The sequence below is a fragment of the Ambystoma mexicanum genome, chromosome 4p, assembly GCF_040938575.1.
Source record: "Ambystoma mexicanum isolate Mex_15411 chromosome 4p, UKY_AmexF1_1, whole genome shotgun sequence".
In the NCBI taxonomy this organism is placed as follows: Eukaryota; Metazoa; Chordata; class Amphibia; order Caudata; family Ambystomatidae; genus Ambystoma; species Ambystoma mexicanum.
The window spans coordinates 847,557,893-847,566,948 of record NC_090927.1 but is presented as its reverse complement, the minus strand read 5'-3'; the positions used below and the strand labels follow the sequence as shown (position 1 = coordinate 847,566,948).

The 9,056-nt window shown below is 47.0% G+C and overlaps 1 long non-coding RNA gene across 4 annotated transcripts in view; it reads left to right on the top strand.

Annotated features, from left to right (window-relative positions):
* The first annotated feature begins 1,899 nt into the window (after positions 1-1,899).
* The window catches only part of LOC138453503 (uncharacterized), a 565,889-nt gene continuing 558,732 nt past the window's right edge, over positions 1,900-9,056 (top strand). For all 4 annotated transcript variants that reach the window (XR_011260446.1, XR_011260443.1, XR_011260445.1 and 1 more), the window contains exon 1: positions 1,900-2,181. This is a non-coding gene — a long non-coding RNA (uncharacterized lncRNA). The remainder of the gene's footprint in view (positions 2,182-9,056) is intronic.

Below are 9,056 nucleotides of genomic sequence, written 5' to 3'. Positions count from 1 at the left end.
TCTTGCATGCCTTGCAGCACCGCTGAGGTACACGGCGATTCACACGTCACGTGAGGTGAGCTGCTGCCAATCAAGTTCATCCTCTGCCATCACGTGATTTTCCCACGCTGCCGCGTTTTTGCATCATGTGACTACAACTAACAGTTAAAAGCGCCGGAAACCACGGTGACAGCGCTTCTCAGCTGCTTCTTGGAAGGACTGTTTGGCGTTATTGTTTTCATCAAGGATTCATTGGCTCTACGACCACAGACTGTTTTTTGGATACTCTACTTCTTCTTGGCTTCATCTGTTACCTTGCTTGCTTCCAAAGATATTCGACCCTGCACCTCCTCAACGGATTGCTTAAACGGATTATCCCTTTGCTTGGACCTTGTGTTTTGAACTGGTTTTGACCCCATTACGTGTTTTTGGACTCCTCTTGTGCCAACTTGCCCAGGTGTGGAACTACTACCCTAGCCTCTCTGAAAACCCAGCTCTCTGTCCTTGCTGGTTGCCCCTAGTGCATTACGACCTAACCCACAGCTCATCTAGGTAAGCCTTGCTACAATCAGTTCCTTATTGCTGCATCCATATTGCATTAGTTGATAACCGTCTATTGCCTTACAGCGGTCAAAGGGGGTTTTCCGGCGTTTCCTGGTTCCAGTTGACGGCTCACCACACCTGTGGCCTCAAAGATTGCACAGACAGTATTTTGGTCATTCTGTCTGTGTGGTACTTGGGGACGGAGGTATTCAATAATCGGCACGAACATCAAGATCAGAACAGACAGCTACCATAGCGAGATGGGTCAGAGAAGTAATGCTAGCGGCAGGTATTGATTTGAGGCAGTTTGGAGCACATTCAGTGAGAGGGGCCATGGCGTCCAAAGCATATAGGACAGGGGTTCCTTTACAAGATATTATGGCAGCAGCAGACTGGGCGACTGATCGTACCTTCAGGGAATTTTATTTTAAACCAACTGAGAGTATTGCGAGTGCAGTGTTGGGACAGCTTTGAACAAGCATAATGCTCGCCTCCAGTATTGTCATAGAATAAAGATTACCCCTGCTAACTGCGCAGGGAGTATTCATTCTATTAAAGACTAGGAGGCGAGCATTAGTTCCCACCCACGACTGTTTGATAATCATATGGGATGTAATTGTATAAGGATATGATGACAAACTAGATTCCACCCTGATATTATGTTTATGTTTTCCCTAGGGGAAGAGCAGAAGAACAATTGAGGGAATGGACTAGAAAGGAAGGCGAGAGTTCAGCCGTTGTGAAGTTATTATGTTGGAGTTCAAGAAGTCCTGGCTCGGTTGGCGGGACGAGAAAGTTTGGTTACAGGACATTCAGAGCACGTAAAAGAGAGGAGGAGCTCAGGAACAGGATGTGGTCATAGCTGAGCTGGAGAGAGAAGGACTACAGAGACTTTGGGATTTGTAGTTTTAAAGTGAAAGTCATATGGACATTTCTTTGTTGTTGATTGAGATAGTTTGTTGAAACTGCTGAAGGGTAGTAAATAAAGAAGTTGAAGCATAATGCTCGCCTCCTAGTCTTTAATAGAATTAATACTCCCTGCGCAGTTAGCAGGGGTAATCTTTATTATATATTGCTTCTTGTTTCAGCCATTGAAAAAGGTGTATCCACTCCAGCAGTGCTCCCATCCCATTGCCTCCTCGACCCCCCATGCTCTGACGTTTTTCCACTTGTAAGCTAATATTTCTGCCTCTCCTTTTCTCTTTGCTTTTATGTCTAATTAAAAAGCAGGCGATCATAGCTATTCAGAACTTCACCACAGGCAACCCAGATTTCCATATGCAGATTTCCCCGCGATTGGCACCCAACCCCCCCTCCCCCCTCCCTCTTCCTCCTTCTCCCTCTCCAGCTGTCTCCTTCCCCGCTCCCTCTCCTGCGTTGTGTCTGCGCCCAGAAAGAGCCCACATACCCACACGTCGTGTACGGGATGCAGAGTAAACATTCCTGTGCAAGGAAGCCGCAGACGCAGTGCATACCCCGATCTCTACATTTAATTACCCCAATCTCGACAGGGTGTGGGGCAGAAAGTCACCCAGAGGAACGTCTGCACGGAGGAAAACAGAGGTGTATTCCCGGATCCGGCACACAGTTTGCAGCCAGTTATCACATCGACGCAGGACGGTGACGTTTCATGTTTATACTGGTACCCGGATACCTGAGGTAAGACAACTACTTGTTACACAGTCCTTCCTTCCTTTAAAGGCAATGGACGTATTATTTTATGCTCCTAGCTCGTGTATGCGCCAGCATGGTCCAATATGTTAGTGGGACAGCATGTAGTGTGCCTGCGCACTTGTAAAACAGCAAAACTGACACAAAAAGTAAAGTACCAAATAGCGTTCACCCACTCAAAGTTTTCGCGCTTTTCTTCTTAACATGGCGTGGTATATACTTACATTGTTGTTAGGTGGTACAACGCGGCACAAGAGTCAAAAACAGCTTTACAATCAGGGATTAAGCCTGATCTGCATGCATATAGATACCCTTTTTTGGCACAGAAGCAATTAATGTTACAGAATTAAGTACAGTATTTAATTTAGCCGTTGTGAAGCACAAGAATAAGGGAATAATTGTGATTGTCCTATTCAGTCTCAAGATGTTCTTCGCTTTAATTGGGTTAAAAAAATGGCGGCACTTATTAGGAATTCCAATTCCACAATACAGCCCTGACAATAAGCTCCGACGGTGAATTATTCACATCTTTAATTTGCTCACTTAATGACAGTGTTCTGTAATCAGAGTGCGGAGACTGCCGCACACATGCATTATGGATGATGTTCAGGACTTAAACGCAGGACATTACGAGGCTCTCAGTGGTTCGGTAATTAGTTTTCCACAAGGCAGTGCTTAGATATTAAAGCACTGGAACGGGTATTTCAAACAAACTGTACGGTGTAGCTAATGATATGTTATCCCCAAGACAGCCCTGTTTCAATATGTTCTTTCCCCTTCGCTTTTTAAGACAGCCTGGTTCAAACTGTGTTTCATGAAAAATACATAAATGCGAGGTTAACCAAAGGTATGTTGATGCAAATAGTTTTGATCTCAACGCAGTCACCGCGGTTTTGAATTAATGAGGTTTGTGCGGCTGTTTGAAACGGTTACGCGCGCTGCCTCTCGCTAGCTGGGCTCTTGAGATACGCTTGCAACCTGTGGCTCGACCAGTTGATTTTCTTTTGAATACATTCACATTGACTAGAACGTTTCCCCATTGGAAATAATACTCTATTCTTTTGTCTGGTGACATTTTACACGCCAGTCACAAAGTCAGTGTATGGAAACTGCACACTTCACCTCACTTGTTCATGAGTGTAGTCACATCAGTGTTGGGCAATCATAGTTGTCCTTTCTTGGCCTATCGACTTTTAATGCGACAGATTCACAGGAGCAAATAGTCACAGACGAAACTATCGACTAAACCCGACTTTATTTATTTTGATTAACACAACGTTTCTGTTTCTGAAGTAATTCGACTTTACTTATTTTAATTAACACAACGTTTCTGTTTCTGAAGTAATTCGAACTGCTTATATTATTGACGGAGACACCGAGTCACCGAACTTTTTCTTTCAGGTAGTCAGATGTATGCGTCACATTTATAATATTCAAAATTGGGAGCCTCCGGGCAGAGCCAATGCCAGAGAATTAGTCAGGCAAATACAATCCAAACTCGGCCACTACCCACAAAGTTGCCATTTTTGGGCCAAAAAGTTGACACCACTTAACCTAGTCCACTTATATGTGAATCACACCTCTGTCAACATGTGTTATAGGATGGTGTAGGGAGGAGAGCTGTGCATTTGAAAAATATTTAACAGGAAAAAGAGGAAATGAGTAGAACAAATAAAGGAAAACGCCCATTGTTCACATTGCATTTGATATAAAAAGCAATAAAAATATATAAACTATTTACATGCATACTTTACGGTGCATGTAAAGCGCCCAGCTGCCCCAGGGTTAGATGCGCTTATAAATGTAATAAATAAATAAATAAATACTTTACTCATGCGCAGCTACAATTCTATGTCAAGACCGAAGGCGAGCATTATGCTTCATCCTCACATTTATTCCTGTCTCCAGCAGTTTCAACAAAAACAAACTTCATAACTATCCCAGATGGGAAAACATAATTTTTTTAAAAAGTTTTTTTAAAAGAAAAACTACATTTCTCTTAGGTCCAGTCTATCTGTAGTCCATCATGCTTTGTGCACGTGATCATAGTCCTTCCTGTTCCTCTCATCTCCTTCTTCTTTCCTGCTCTCCAAGCAGATAAGTCACCCTTTTCTGTAGTTGCGCGAAGCAGTACTTATGGAATGTGGTGTTTGCTATCGAACGCGCACAATGTATATAAAGCAATAAGATGCACACGCTAAACAAGTGGCATAACATATATCTTTAAAAGTATCATTGTGAATATTGAGGTAATTCGGAGTGGGCGGCCCTGTGCCGCATTCACAGCATATTTGGGGATATGCCGGTCTCCTCACACAGTTAGAAACTCTATCCCCTTCCTTCCGGAGTGCGGCGCAACCGGGAGCAGTAGCCCCCACCCTTGGGGGGTGGAGTCATGCCTCCCGTTCAGAGTCAACGCGCTCTAACAGCGCAGGCGCCGACCTGGGGAGCGAGAGCACCCACCTTCAGAAAGGAGGAGCAACCTCCTAGTATTCGTGAAGGAAGCGAGGCCGGGTCGCAGCAGTCTATCGACAAAGCCGAAAACACTCAACAAGCAAGCTCAAACTATTAAACGCTGAATCCACACATGGTGGAGCGGACAAATCCCCTTCCCTAAGCAGGGAGAGATTGCATAGAATAACAGGACGTTTGAGATCATTATTTAGCAGCGGCTAGCCCGCTCCCTAAATCAACAGCAAGACTGACGCTGTATGATACAAAGCTCAAAGAGCAAGCATTGAAGCCTGAGCCACAGGGAAAGAAAGTGTGCAGCCACACTAAAAAGACACAGTGAGTAAGTGGACGAGTCACTACACCTGATTGCAGGTACACAAGGCACAAAGACAGCACATGCAATGGCAGAATTCAGAGCAGGAGGAGCAGGCTGAAGATCTAGCCTATAGCTTTAGAGAAGTGCTGGGAAACCCACTGGCTGAAGCTGTAGCACCAGGGGTGAGACCCCTGCAAGACAGACTGGCAACCATCAAATCATTCTTAAACCAGGAGAACAAGAGCACCAATAAAGAAAGCATGTCCACAGGGGCCACGCCAGAGGGCCCTCAGGGGTGTAACAAGACCCGGAAGAGAAAAGAAACCTCTTCTGACCCCCCGGGGTCAACCAAACTGGGCAGATGATGAGGCCCCGAGGATGCCGACGCATTCATGAATCTAAGAGATGCTTCATGTGCAATTCGGGTGGGCCGAGCCTCACGACCCCCTACCCAGGTGATGAAAATATGGGAAATGAGGGGCAGGACTCAGAAGAAGAGCCCACAGAGACCCCACGATCCTCGCAAGAAGAGGACAATAGAGCCAAAGAGGACAAATCACAACCCCCGCCTAAGAAAAGGCTAAGGAAACTTAATAACATAGAAGAGGACAATGAGATCACAGACATGTTGGAACCGGAAAATACATGAAAACCATAAGTCATCAGACTGGCTGCCCTCACCACGAGTCACAAAATATATGACTCAGAGACTTTGCAAAGCCCTCGAGAGAGAGAGAGGCAAGGCAGAACATGCTGGCAGAATGCCCGAATCCAGAGTTGCCAGGAAAGGTAGCAGAGGCCCCAGAACTCGACCCAAAGATGCTGGTGTTCGTATCAAAGACTTCCAGAGACCCAAGGAAGGGGATAGAAAGGGCCTGGAGGAGTTGCCAGGAGAAGGTTCTCGACATTGCAGGACCCCTGGAGTGATCCCGGGGAAGAGGTGGACCCAGACATCCTAGCTAACTGGGCACAAAGAGCTGTCTGCCTCTTAGGCAATGCAAACTGTGCCATATCGTCGGAGCGCAGGAGGGGCCTCCTCCTCAAAATCGACCCCAAGTTAGGGGACCTAGCCTTCTGCGAGGTGGGTGAAGGGGCGCAAGGACTCCTGTTTGGGGAGACGTTCAGGAAGGAAATGGGGAGATTTGTAGGCACCTACACCTCCCTAGAGAAGGCCCAGGCATCCATAAAGAAGATATTCCCAGGCAGAGTTTTCTCCAGGACCGGTGGGTATCGAGGCTAAGCGACCAGTCGTTATCAAGCCGCGAGAAGGCCTCAAAATAACACGACCCACTACTGGGAGAATAAGCAGCAAGATGCTTTCATCCCTGTGACAGGGTGTTTCCAGAGAAGGAGACGAGGAAGAGGCCGGGGAAGAGGACAAAGCTTCCCCACAGGTGAGACATACCCCATATCCGCCGGTGGGGGGGAGAACACAACATTTCTGGGCGAACTGGCGCGCACTCTCCAGCGACGCCTGGGTCTTGCAGTCAAATGGTTGCAACTAGTATTTATACAGATACCCACACAGACCCAACCCCCTGCTCAATGCACAGAGCGAAGGTAGAGAAACAGGCTTTACATACAGAGATGTGAAACCTAGCGCAGAAGAAGGCTATAGAACCTTGCAGCACACCCCCAAGATTTATAAGCAACATGTTCCTGCTGCACATGAAAGACAAAGTAAGACCTGTAATAAACTTGAAAGAGCTGAACATACCACCATTTCAAGATGGAAGGTATTCACCAGCTCTGGGATATCCTCAGATAAGGTGATTGGCTCACGAGGATCAACCTAAAGGACTCTTACTTCACTGTACCAGTCCAGTCCAAAAGAGATACCGACCCTTCCTAGCGTTCGACTGGGATGGACGATTTTGACAATTTACGGCAATGCCGTTTGGGCTAGCCTCAGCACCAGCTCATGAAGCCGATAGCGGCAGCGATCAGAGAGAAGGGGACCATGATGATTATTTACCTGGATGATATTCTGCTGATGGCGAACAGCAGAGAAAGGCTCCAGTATCAGACAGGCTGGGTGAAGGAATGTTTAGCATCACTAGGCTTCCTAGTAAATCGAGAGAAGTCAGACGTGATCTCGACGAGGAGAATAGACTTCCACGGGTTCATCATAGACATCAAGACCGCTACCTTAGAACTACCAGCCAGGAAAATAAGAGATATAAAAAGAGTGATAAGGAGCTGCCTAGACCAGAGTGTAGTATCCCTAAGGACGATAGCGAGAGTAGCGGGTCTACTAGCAGCATCGATTCAGGCAATATTTCCAGGGCCCCCTACATTATTGAGCCCTGCAATGACTAAAGATAAGGCACCTACAGCAGGGGCTAAAGTACCACCATGCAGTACCCCTAAATGTAGAATCCAAGATAGAACTGGAATGGTGGCTACAGAATATGGATGCCTGGAACAGGAAGGCCATATTCGGAGACCAACCCGATCTGGTGATAGTCGGACGCCAGCAGAGCAGGCTGGGGAGCCCGCTGCAGGGATCTAGAAACAGGGGGAAAATGGAGCACAGAAGAGCTCAAGATGCACATCAACTGTCTGGAGTTGCTAGCCGCGTCGTTCGCAATCAAAGCCTTCACGAAAGGCAAAGTGAACTTGTGTATTCTGCTGAAGATGGACAATATATCAGCGGTCAGATACATCAATCACTTAGGAGGGATGAAATCCAGATTGCTGGCAGAGCTAGCCAAGGATTTTTGGCACTTCTGCCTCTAATCAGGGACCTCGGTGGTAGCAGAATATCTTGCGGGCTCGCTCAATGTAGTAGCAGACTGGAATTCCAGACAATTATCAGACTCCAGCGACTGGATGCTGGACAAGAGTATTTTCCAGCTGATATAGAAACTATGGGGACCAGTCCACACGGACCTACTTGTGTCCAGGTTGAACGCTCAGAAGAACAGGTATTTCAAGTAGAGATTAGATCCGACAGTGGGAGGAGTAGACACTTTCCTTTAAGACTGGAGGGGATCCACACACTACGCGTTCCCTCCATTCATAATGATGAACAGAGTGCTAGCGAAAGTTTGCAGAGAGGAAGCGAAGATGATAGTTGTGGCTCCAATATGGAAGTCGCATGTATGGTTCCCGACGATGGTGGACTGGTGACCGATTATCCAAGAGTAGTGCGGCCCAGCCGGGTCAAATCATCCTCTGAGAGTGAGAGGGACTCTCCCACTGATGGCGTGCATGTTAACAGGAGATGCTGGGACCTCCCAGGCATTTCAACACAAACTGCCCCCCTCATCGCAGAATCATGGGTGCCTTCCACGAGACAGAGCTATGACGCAGCTTGGAGCAGATGGTCTCGATGGTGCAAAGGGGGAAATCTTCATCCCGTTTTGGCCCCTTTAGTAAAGATGGATCTAGGATTTTCTAGCAGAGCTGCTTTAAGGCAGGAAAGCATACAGAATGATAGTAGTGTACAGGCCGCTATATCAGTGGGACATCTGGCTGTCGAGGGCATGCCCGAGGGAGAGAACTCAGCGGTCGTTCGACTCTTAGAGGACTACGATTTAGTAGAGACCGCCAGAACCAAGATATAACGTCCTATGGGACGTAACAGTAGTTTTAAAACTATTCGCTGGCTGGCTAGGAAACAGATATCTAGCATTTAAACAACTGTCAGGGAAACTAGTGATGCTTTTAGGCCTAGTCTCTTGTAGGAGAGTAGCAGACATCAGAGCGCTGGACATGAACAGAAAGGCGTATGGACCAGAAGGAGTTACTTTCACGCTGGTTCAGAGACCGAAGACTGGTTCCACATCAATAGTTTACCCTTCCTACAAGTTCACCCCAAGTGGTGCCTGGTAGCCTTCATAAGCGAATACAAGCATAGGACAGCGGAGATGAGACCAATGGGGACAATGCAATTGCTTATAGCGCCCAGAAAGCCATACAGTCGCAACAGCCACAATAGCGAGATGGGTGCACGAGGTGATGCAATTGGCAGGGGTGGACATGTCTAGGTTAGGAGCACATTCTCTGAGGGGCGCGATCGCTTCAAAAGTGCTAGCGCAAAGTGCAATGACTTCAAAAGCGCTAGCTCCAAGATATTCTGCAAGCGGCC